The sequence below is a fragment of the Syngnathus scovelli genome, chromosome 19, assembly GCF_024217435.2.
Source record: "Syngnathus scovelli strain Florida chromosome 19, RoL_Ssco_1.2, whole genome shotgun sequence".
In the NCBI taxonomy this organism is placed as follows: domain Eukaryota; kingdom Metazoa; phylum Chordata; class Actinopteri; order Syngnathiformes; family Syngnathidae; genus Syngnathus; species Syngnathus scovelli.
The window spans coordinates 11762388-11771812 of NC_090865.1; the positions used below are offsets into that span (position 1 = coordinate 11762388).

Here is a 9425-nt window from a genome sequence, read left to right on the forward strand (position 1 = left end):
CGAGTCTCTCCCGGATGACCGAGCTTCTCACCTTATCTCTAAGGGAGAGCCCGGACACCCTGCGGAGTATACTCATTTCAGCTGCTTGTACCCTGGATCTCGTTCTTTGGGTCACGACATTGATACTAATACATAACTAATTACTAGAACTAATACATTTAATATAATGACGCAACACACAATTTATACACGGACAACTAAATATAACTAAGTGGTGAAATATATGATCATAATTTAGATTAAATTAATTTAATTCAATGAAAAAAAATTAAACAATGACTATTTTGTGCATTTAACTTTAAACTTTAATAATAGAACATTTTAAACAGAACAATAAACAAGTAACAAGAAATACAAACAATAGAACAAAAAATAAAACAAAATTACCACAAAAACCCCCTCTGGGGGAAAATTAGGGCCGTCGGGGAATCTTTGGTTTCACGTAGTCAATGGAACCCTTTTGGTGGCATTTGTGGCGTCCATGAGCTCCACTTGCTCTCTTTTTATTTTAAAGGCCACAACATGAAACGCCTCTTCTTCCAGTTTCTGCGTAAAGAAGTGTCATGATAATTTATTAAGTGTTTAAAACACCACGAGAAAACATGATGGATGGATGGATGGATGGATGGATGGATGGATGGATGGATGGATGGATGGATGGATGGATGGATGGATGGGTAAGTAAGTAGGTAGGTAGGTCAGACAGACAGACAGACAGACAGACAGACAGACAGACAGATAGATAGATAGATAGATAGATAGATAGATAGATAGATAGATAGATAGATAGATAGATAGATAGATAGATAGATAAGATGGATTGATCGATCGATCGATAAATTAAAACCTAAAACAGTTTGATTAATTTAATGACCATAATGTCAACCACAATGATTTTATACAGTTAAGGAAGCAAGTGAAATTGTATGTCTTCCTGATAGGGCTGTATCTGAGACAAAATCTTATAAAGTTGATGATCCAGATTTTGAGAAAACTCCTAAAACAGAATCTGACTTCAGCCTTGATGATGATGAGCCACTGATAGCAGTGCATCCCAAGTAAATAACAGTATTGATTCAATTTAGAATACCTTCGTTTATACACATAGGAAAAAACTGCTTGCTTTTGGTACCTTTATCACAGTATTTTCTGTGGAGTGGAGCTCCACGCCACCGGAACAGGATGTCTTCAGGTGCGTCATGGACAGCCGCTGTCCGACTGTTACCTGGAAAAGGTTGGTCTCTCGCCACCTGACCACCTTTATTTCCCTTTGATCCTATAATGAAAATGTCAAATTAGTACTAGCTGTTGAAATGTAGATCTAGACTACAATTACTAAGGCAACAAAGCTAGAGACATACTCAAGAAACTGGTGTCAAATTTCTGTCCTACAAAACCAGTGTCTTGCATGTTTAGACGTCTCCCTCCTCTAATATACATGATTGTATGCAAACTGCATGGGTGATATTAGAGGAGTGAGCTATCTAAAGCTTGGAAGGGATCAGGCCTTGATGCCCTAAGGCAGGGGTCCTTATATTTCTGACACGTAACGGGTCCGTGGTGCAAATGAGGTTGGGGACCACTGCCCTAAGCGACCTTACTCAAGTAAAATGTGAGTGTGTGTGATATATCTATATTTAGACACACACACACGCACACAATGTTAGAGGGAGAAATTGTTTACTTTTTTTAAACAAAAGATGCCCAATAGGACCGAAACCCCACGTGTCAGCACCATCTTGATGGCGGATCTAAAACAGAAAGAGATTAATAAACATCAATACTTCATGAAAGAGAGGTAGCGAAAAGAGAGAGATTGATTTTACAGTAGAGACAATGCCGTCTGTCGTAAACAGGACATGGCGGATGTCCTTCAAGGCTTTGTCAATGCTTGGAGGGTACAGCAGAGCTGTCCCCTTCACCTCCAAATCTGGCGTCACCTCCATCCCTCCAGCCACGTAAATGGTGGTGTTGTGCCGGGAGAAGAGGACCCCTTCTTCTCTTCCCCGGCCACAATTAATAAAGCGAAAAGTACTTCCGACAGAGATGAAATTCTCAAACAGAACAAATTTGCACAGATGGTGGCCATCACAGAAGGCCACCACTGTGTCATAGTGGGAGGCCCCAGCCTCCACCGTGCCATCCTCTTTTAGGACCCATCTTGTATATTTCGTCATGGTTTTTAAGGCCACCACTTTGGCCGTGAGCGCCGCCGGCAATTGATGGAGCGTCCAGAGGTTTTCCACTTTGAAAATAAAAATAATAACTGGTCAGCAGAGATATAATTATTATAGCACTTATATATGGTTTAATTAGTCTACATAATGACAGAAATTGATTTCATAAAATAGCTGTCAAACTTGGATCAAGGAGAGGACTCGGATGCAGAGTGACAACAAAAAAGGAATTTATTCTAACAGGCTGGAGTCAGCAAAAAAACAAAAGAGGGAAAACGAGGTGGCAAAAAACAAAAACTGAAATACACAGAGCTTAGGCTTGATGACAAAGGTTTCTTCAATAACTAGGTTCTCAAAAAGGACTCTTTAACTGACGATCGCTGGTGCTCTGGACGGGACAAGACACACTGGCACAAGACAAGGGGAAGACTCTGACTAAATACACAGAGAAGGGTAAGTGCACAGGTGCAGACAATTGGGATTAAGGAAGGCAAGCAGACTGACGCACAGAGGAAGGACCCACGAACTGAAACGAGAGGAGAGTTACTTATCAAAATAAAACAGGAAGTGACAATACGACAAAAAAGACAAAACAACAAGGACCTACAAAACATAACGGCATGAGACATACCTCTGGCCGCATAATTCCCGAGTGACTTCTTCGAAGGGCTTCAAAATGTCACAGGCCTGCTTTATTCCCTCCCATTCCTCTGGTGTTAGGATTGATAATTTTGGATTTGCAAGTGCTAAAGTTGTAATTATTGCATCTTTGTTCACAAGAGTACTTTGGATCATGTAGAACAGGGGTGCTCAATACGTCGATCGCGATCGACCAGTCGATCGCCAAGCTACTACTGATCGATCGCATGACGTTTAAAAAAAAAGAAAAATGCTGTATGCTAGAATCCAGCCCATCGCTTGATTGACATACAGGTAGGCCTGTCGGGAGGCAATCACAGTGAACCGCACATGAGCAATAGACAGTGACTACAACCCCTCACCGCAGCATGTTTAACGGCCACGCACACACAAACCGCCAACGTTTATAAGCTTATCAACGCACGCACTCGCTTTTTTTCTTTTCTCCCAGCCGGTGTTACATGTCAACTTGCTCCCATGTTATCTTGCTCCCCGTCTCGAGTTACGACTGTTAGGGTAAAGCGAGTTGCGCAGTTTTGTGTTTCGCGAAAGAATTTCATTGTACGAAGAAAAGTGCTTTCCTTTTGTACACATGACAATAAACACTTTGAATCTTGCAGATTTGTCACAAGCGACGTCGAACTTGCCTGATTGCAAACTGTTCAAATTCTCAATAAAAACGTTGAACGAAATGTCTCGTTTACATTTTGGACTGGCTGCAAGAAATAGCAAACACTAAAAAAAAAAATGAAAAAATAGAACAGTTATAAGCGGGATTTGAACCCGTGACGCAAAGAAATAAAGCACAGCTCACTTGCCACCGCCTAAACCGCTGTGCTATCGTACACGCACTGCAACAGGAACAAATTATCTTAAATATAGCCAAAACTAAATTACTCGGCGAGGGTACGTGTTGATGTGATGCCTTGTGTCTACCCGCCCATGTTAACTGGCTCCTCGGAACCAACTTGACATGGTCGCGTTCCCAGGCTCCACACCAAACTCGCAGCAGGGAATCATGCATTTATGACATGATCAACTTTCTAGACACATAAGGAATGGGTTCAAGCACTAAAGCAGCGGTGTTATATTGATCGGCTTTGTGTATTAATAGGAGTGTGGAGAGAACAGAATTTCACAAATGGTTGTCTGTCATGCGATGCGACGCGTGGTGGGTGAGCGGTGTGATATACAAAGGTTTACCGCTGAAAAGATGGTACACTTGCACAGCCCCCCAACCAAGGATGATTTACTGTTCTGCTAAGTTTAATATCAGAGCACTCTTTGCACAATGTTGACATTCAAAAGTCTTTAGAGGCATTTGAACACACGCGCGCCCAATGTTCAAGTTTGTTTGCACCACCATGTCAGGGATGATGTCATTGCATGGATTTTGAAATAGTAGTGTAAGGACCGTTAAAATGTGATGAATAATTAGAGACAAACAACTGAAAAGTCAATAAAGGTGAATTTTACTTGTGTAACACAAACATAATGTAATACAATACAACATAAATTAGACTCGCACGAGGAAGCTGTCTCCCTTGACCAATTGCTCATGATGGAGAACTCCGAATGGAATACAACTTAACAGATCAGGTAAACATCTTTATTTAAGTAGCTTGGTGAGGAAGGCAATACGTAACTTTCAATAAAAAGAAAAAAAAAAGAAAAAAAAAGAAAAAAAAAGGCCAAATACACAAAGGGCAACAGTAATCCTTCTCCACATTTGGTTCACCCACACATTTTGAATGGTACCACATGCAGCAAAAGGAGCACTCTATTTGTGGGGCACAAAAGGAGAATATACATTCTAACAAAGTGTAAAGCTCATCTGGACGTTGTCAGGTCATACCCAATCGACTACTTCTTCCAAATCTTCCGCCCCACACACTCTACAAATATTTGACAATTCATCTGCAAAATATAATATGTACATACTTCATATCAAATAATCCCAGGTTGTTGTTTTGTGGAGGGGATCTATACAAAATACGCAATTCCTTGCAGAAAAGGGAACAACCATTTTCCCTTCACACACTTAGTTTGAATGATCAAGTTTGTTTGCCCCACTGCTTCAGGTATTCTGAGAGGGGAATTCACAGGGGCCAATTAAAAACATTAAAAATGCTACCAGGTGTCTCGTTAGATTGCTAGGTTGGGGAGATAGTTACATTTATTTTTCACACCTGTGTATTACTAGTTTATAAAAAGGCCCCAAAAATAATAAAAAAAATTCAGTCAGTTTAGGAGACAGAGACACAAAGACATATAGAGACAAACAAACAGGTAGTGTTATGGCTACTCAAGCAAGGGTGTTAATGCTACCCCTGGTAATTTGGATGTAGTTATTCAAAGACAAAATGATATAGCAGAACTCATTGTCTCACAGCAAAATGTATCTAAATTACCTGTGAAAGAAACACATGTTTTTGATGGTTATCCATTGGCATATCAGTCGTTTATTCATGCATTTGAACACTTAATTGAAGATAAAACTAAAAATGATCAAAACAGACTATACTATCTCGAACAGTTCACTTCTGGTTTGCCTAGAGATCTGGTTCGCAGCTGTTTGCACAAGGGAGGAGGCAGGGGCTATAAGGAAGCAAGAGACCTGTTAAAAGAGAACTTTGGGAATGAAGTAAAGATTTCTGCTGCTTACCTGGAGAAAGCTTTGAATTGGAGAGCGATTAAAGCTGAGGATGGGAAAATGATGCACGCATATTCAATGTATTTAAGAGGATGCTGTAATGGAATGCAAGGCTTACAGTATTTAGAGGAACTTGAGATCCCAACAAATCTAAGATTAATCGCATCCAAACTGCCCTACAAGCTCAGGGAAAAATGGCGGGCCACAGCCTATGAGACACAGCAGAGAACTGGAAGTAGAATCAGATTCCATTACCTTGTGGATTTTGTGGAAAAACATGCTAAGATGCCTTTGGATCCCTTATTTGGAGACATTCAAGACCAAAACCCCACAAAAAGGCCCATTCCGAGATTCCAACCAAAATCAATCAGAGGTAAAAACAGCAGTTTTGCTACTTCAGTGGCAGTGAACACACAAACAGGAAACACTGTAAGGCAATCAGCTCGTCCACCAGTAACCCCTCAAACCTCACCCAGTTCTAACATCTCTTCCTGTGGATTCTGCAAAGGAAGAGATGCTCTGATTGATTGCTCATTTTTCAAAGCAGAGGCACATGAAAACAAGGTTGAATTCCTAAGAAGTCATGGACATTGTTTTGGTTGCCTGTTGAAAGGTCATTCAAGCAAAAATTGTAAAAGGAGATTAATGTGCTATGTCTGTCAAATGAAGCATCCTACTGTTCTCCATATTAACAATGCAATAATTCCCAAACAGACTAATCAAACAACAATGGCCACTGCTGAGACAGAAGAGACCCCCATAAGCAGCGCTCTTGTTTCAGCAGGCAATGCAACCGGGGCCGGGAGAGAGCCAGCACTGGCAATTCTTCCTGTCAGGGTTAAGGTGGCAAAAGGGGACAGGTATATTCAAACCTATGCCTTCCTTGATCCCGGCAGCGCAGCAACATTTTGCACAGAAAAATTAATGAACCAGCTAAAAGCAAAAGGACGCAAAACAGAAATACTTTTGCGAACAATGGGGCAGGAAAGGCCGGCAGGGACCTATGAGGACAGACGACTGGAGGTGGGGGACTTGGAGGGCTGCACATATCTCGACCTGCCAAATGTTTACACACAAAGTAATATCCCTGTCTCAAAGGAAAACATTATGACACAAGCTGACATGAAGAGATGGCCATATCTCACTGGCATCCAGTTAAAGGAGATCGAGGCGGATATTGACCTCCTCATTGGAATTGATGTTCCTCAAGCAATGGAGCCGTGGAACATAATAAACCGTCATGACAACTGACCCTATGCAGTTCATACCTGACTAGGATGGGTGGTAACTGGACCACTCAATGTTGACAGTGTTGCAGAATCTGGGCCCATTGCAGTGTCAAGTAATAGAATATCTGTTGTTGAGTTGAATGATTTACTCATAAGACAATATAACCAGGATTTCTCTGAAAACATGTATGAGGAGAAAAATTAGATGGCAGTTGAGGATTAACGTTTCATGGAGATTGCATCCAGCTCAGCATTCCTTAAAGATGGCCATTATCATCTACCACTGCCTTTCAGGGATAAAGCCAAGGTCATGCCTGATAACTATCATGTGGTAAAAGAACGCACACTGCACCTTGTGAAAAGGTTCAAGAAAAATAGAACATATTCAGAAGAATACACCTCTTTTATGGAGGACATTCTCCAAAAAGATTATGCAGAAAAAGTTCCACCTCAGCAGCTTCACAGAATGGATGGGCATGTGTGGTACATCCCACATCATGGTGTTTACCGTAAACAAAAGCTCAAGCTGAGAGTGGTGTTTGACTGTACATCCTCCTTTCAAGGAAAATCTCTGAATAAGGAGCTTCTCCAAGGTCCAGACTTAACAAACACCCTCATTGGAGTGCTATTAAGATTTTGACAAGAACAAATAGCAGTTATGGCAGACATTGAGGCAATGTTTTATCAAGTGCATGTTGAAGAAAAGGACAGAGACTTCCTTAGGTTTTTGTGGTGGCCAGAGGGTGATATCAGCAAACCACTTTGTATTTACAGGATGAAAGTTAATCTCTTTGGCGCTGTATCATCCCCGAGCATTGCCAATTTTGCCCTGCATCAAACTGCTGATGACAATCAGAACCACTACTCTGATGAAGTGATGAAAACAATCAAAACTAACTTTTATGTAGATGATTGTCTTCGATCTGTGGCCACAACTGACCAAGCCATCAAGCTTGTCAAAGATCTAACTGAAGCCTGCAGCCAGGGAGGTTTCACATTGACAAAATGGGGCAGCAATAACCATAAAGTGTTAACAAGCATTCCTGTACACCACAGAGCAAAAGCAATCAAGGAACTGGACATTGATAGAATAAAGCTGACAGAACAAATCTCAAGCTACTCTTTTATTTTTGTGGTGACAATTTCTGGAATGCAAGAGTAGCCATAACACTGAGAGTCCTGAACCAAATGAGATACAAACGCTTGCAAATCCTGTTTCAGGGCCGCAGCAGGCACTTGGCATCTGCATCTTAAATTGAAGTTGAGGATTCTGGGTAGTGTGGCCGAGCGCTTTACAGCACTGGATTAAGGCTCCGGTCTCTCATGAGGAGACCGGTGAAAGAAGGCACACATATGTGTGTGCAGGATACGTTTCCAACTGAGAAGCCCAGAAGTGCTCCAAGTGACCATCGGCAAACGCCATTTGGATTCCACAATTGTTTCTCAGTTCGATGAGCTCTTCCTTGATGTTGCTATCATCATCAACATCTTCCATATTCTGCTTAAAAGGGTGCCGGATCCAGTCGTCACAGGGTTGTAGCTCTCCACACGAGAAGTAGTCATCAAATGAGGTGCACAGTATCTGCAGATGCTCAACAATTTTTGAAACGAAATCTGGATGTAGGGAAGCATCCTCTGTGACTGTTTCTTCAAGGGAAGGAACATTTGTCAAGTTCCCTTTCTTTACACGCCTAATCCACAAAACAATTTTGTCTTTGAATGTCGCCAACTTCTCACTTGCAATCAAAATGTTCATCCCTCTTCCTTGTAGTGAGCGATTTAGCTCATTGAGTGCTGTGAACACATCAGCCAAATAGGCAAGCATTTGAACAAATTCAGAATCGTCAAAATATCCAGTCAGTTCTTGTCCCAGTCCGTGGAGAAACTGCTGAATTTCTTCTCGCAATTCAAACATACGAGATAGCACACGCCCACGTGTCGGTATGGTACAATAGCACAGTGTGTTCCTGACCCACTTCCTCACAAAATGACTGAAACAGTCGATGATTCAGAGCACGACCACAAATCATATTCACAATCTTCACACAAATCTTCAAAGTCTTTTTCAGGTCTGGGGTCAATGTTTTTGCTGCAAGAGCCTGCCGATGAAGAAAGCAGTGGGTAATCTTCAGGTCAGGAATTTCTTTTCTCATCAATGCAGCAAACCCTGAACAATTGCCCAGCATGGCTGGTGCACCATCAGTGCATATCGAACCAATCCTGTCAAGATGAAGTTGGTATCTTGTGGAGAATTCTTTTATCATCTAGGGCTTTCGATGTTGTCTTCAGACAGAAGAGAAAACCTTCTTCCACTTCATTGTTCTTAACGTACCGGACTAATACCAATAGCTGACAACAATTTGACACATCTGTTGACTCATCCACTTGTAGGCTAATCTTTACTGGACTGGCCTTGATGTCAACATCAACTTGCTCCAGGATATCATCACTCATGTCGATGATTCGGTTACGGATTACATCATTTGATAAGGCACTTGTTGCAGTTTTCTCGCAGCTTCCTGACAGAACAGTCTTTGCTATTTCAAGGGCACACGACTTGATCAATTCCTCGGCAATTGTATGGGGCTTCTTTGACTTAGCAACCAGGTATGCAACTTGATAAGAAGCGTGTAGTAAAGGTTTCGCTGTTGGTGGATTTTCACCAGTCAAAGTCAAAGTCAAAGTCAGCTTTATTGTCAATTTCTCCACATGCCAAAGACACACAAA

The 9425-nt window shown here is 41.5% G+C and overlaps 1 long non-coding RNA gene across 3 annotated transcripts; it reads right to left on the reverse strand.

The window, feature by feature from the left end:
• Nucleotides 1–282: 282 nt before the first annotated feature.
• LOC125987086 (uncharacterized) lies at nucleotides 283–5001 on the reverse strand. Of its 3 annotated transcripts, none has more exons than XR_011085895.1 (4): nucleotides 2809–5001; nucleotides 1685–1751; nucleotides 1133–1276; nucleotides 283–546 (listed from the first exon to the last, which is right to left on the reverse strand). It is a non-coding gene; the product is annotated as an uncharacterized lncRNA (long non-coding RNA). The 3 variants fall into 3 exon arrangements; XR_007487874.2 differs by having other exon boundaries at nucleotides 1685–2245; XR_007487873.1 differs by lacking the exon at nucleotides 2809–5001 and having other exon boundaries at nucleotides 1685–2607.
• Nucleotides 5002–9425: the final 4424 nt, after the last annotated feature.